Raw genomic sequence first — 2,445 nt, forward strand, 5'->3', positions numbered from 1 at the left:
GCACTTCTGGGCACCAGTTTTTGGAAAGGAAATTGAGAAACAGAAGTGGACACAGAATAGAGGAACCAGAATGGTACATTAGAGGCAGGCTCTTCAGCACCTGTTACTGGGCAAATGCTCCAAAACTCAAGGTAAACAAAGTCAAAGCCCTCTCTCTCTCTCTCTCTCTCTCTCTTTGCCTCCCCTCTTTCCCCCCCACCCCCCTCTCTCTGTCTCTGTCCCTAGTGGGACCATGCCTTTGTAATGGGATCTTCCTCATTCAATTCCCTCAAAGAACTTGGGGATCTGGAACTGTCTGGAGGTCTGTGGTTGCTCTTTATATGAGACACAGCTCTTGCCCATGCCAACCTTCCAACACCTTTAATTCCTTTGTGTTTGTCATGACCGTTAAAAGTGGCAGAGCTGCAGCATAAAACCAAGTCTTCTGACTCCAAGGCCAGAGTTCTTTCCACTTTACAATGGGGTTGCCTGTTGCCATTCCTCTATTTTTTTTAAGGCAATTGGTATTAAGTGACTGGCCCAGGGTCACACTCCTAGTAAATGTCTGAAGTCAAATTTGAACTCAGGTTATCCTGACTCCAGGGCCAGTGCTCTGTTCACTGAGCCACCTAGCTGTCCATATTGCTATCACACTTACTTCTAAGGCCTTTCCTCTGTTGATTATTTCCAATTCATCTTGTATGGAGCTTGTTTATGCAAGATTCACTTGTCTTCCTCTTTAGACTGTGAGTTCCTTAAGGGCGGGTACTGTCTTTTAGCTTTTTTTGTATTCCTGACACTAGCACACAGTAGGAACTTAATCTTTGTTAATTGATTGACTCATTTCTCAATTACTAAGTGATTTCTTTTAAAAAATTACTGATACTCTTTTGAGTAGAGCAGACAATTCCCCCAAATTGCTCTCATGAAGTACCTTCCTTGACTGCAGTCTGCTTCTTGATAGCTGACACAAAGGCTCTAACCTTTCCCTATGAAGTGTTTTCACTTCCATTCCTTCACTTGATCTTTACCACACCTTGATGAGGTAGATTATGCAAGTGAGAAAGACACTGAGTCTTAGAGAAGTGAGATGACCTTGTCAAATTCATCCAGCGAGAATCAGTGACAGTTTTTGTGCCAGCTTTGGGGTTTATCAGTCCCAGGACTTCATTGCAGGAAACTTCCAGCAAGAAAACTTTCTCCACCAGTATAGTTTGAGAACTGCTGTGATTATTATTATAGCCTTAGAGAATTGTCTGAGACACTAAAAATGTCTGGACAAGTTACTTACCTAGGGTCACACAGTCCAGTAGTGTCAGCAGCCAGCCTTGAACCCAGGTTTTCTTGACAGAGGCTGCCTATGGTAGATTTAATATATAGTGATATTGGCTTATATTTACTTAGTGTTTGAGGATTACAAAGTGTGTGCCTGCATTATCCCATCACAACAACCTGTGGGGTCTAATGTGTAAGGGTTATTACTCATAAGTTACAGATGAATAAACAGGCTCAGCAAGATGAAGGTATCTCCCTAGCCAGGATCACACAGCTAGTATTAATGACAGTGGTTGTGATTAGCCTGTTATGTTCTGCTGCAGAAATCCTGGAGCTAAATAATTCCAATTCACACCTAGACACATTACTCAACATTTGAATCTCATTGAAAGTCTAGACATGATGGAGATATGCTTCTTATGGGGTAAAGGGCAAAGTCTGGTGGGTTGAACTAGTTATTCTTTCTTTGGCTCCCATTCTTATGTGGATAATTTCCTTTGTTCTCAATGCTTCTCTTCAGGAGGGAAGTTCTCTTTAGTCACTGCCCTAGGCTTCACCCTATATGGGAGGGGCTTCCTTAAATTTCCCAAGGGATAGAACCATGGGAAAATCAAAGGCACACAAGGCAACCTTTTTCAAAAGCAAACTCCAGCACTCTTTCCTGTCCACTGAGCAGGGTTGCTAATCTCAGGCTTCTTTGACCAAGGGAATCTAAGTCCATACATTCTCTACTATAGGGGGGTATTTGAATATCAATCAATAAAATCTCTTTTGTTCATCTACTGCTCCCAGATGGCAGTCCTCAATGTTTATGTATTATAGTATAAAATCACATCCTCTTACCATCCCTTGTCTCCTCTCTTCATTTTAACCCCTCAATGACACACACAAATCAGTCATGAAATGAACAAAATGTGGATTCTTGGAGAAACTATTGTTGGTATGACTCCAGTCCCAAATCCAAAGTATAAGACTCTTTCTTCATTGGTGGAGATCAATGTCCATGCCAGCTACAGGAGTGGAGGGGAGGAGTTGGGGAGAGCAGGTGAGGGAGAACTCTTCAGTTTTCTTCAGACTCGACCTCTTCAGATTTCTTCTGTCTCTTGGGCTTTGGATACTTCTGGCTTCCATCTTTGAGAGAGAAGATGAATGAGGTTAACTGCACTTCAAGTTGCTAAAGGAAAAAAAAAA

Source organism: Petaurus breviceps, unplaced genomic scaffold, assembly GCF_028583685.1.
Source record: "Petaurus breviceps papuanus isolate PSGF00001 unplaced genomic scaffold, PetGlider_PUasm1.0 65, whole genome shotgun sequence".
In the NCBI taxonomy this organism is placed as follows: domain Eukaryota; kingdom Metazoa; phylum Chordata; class Mammalia; order Diprotodontia; family Petauridae; genus Petaurus; species Petaurus breviceps.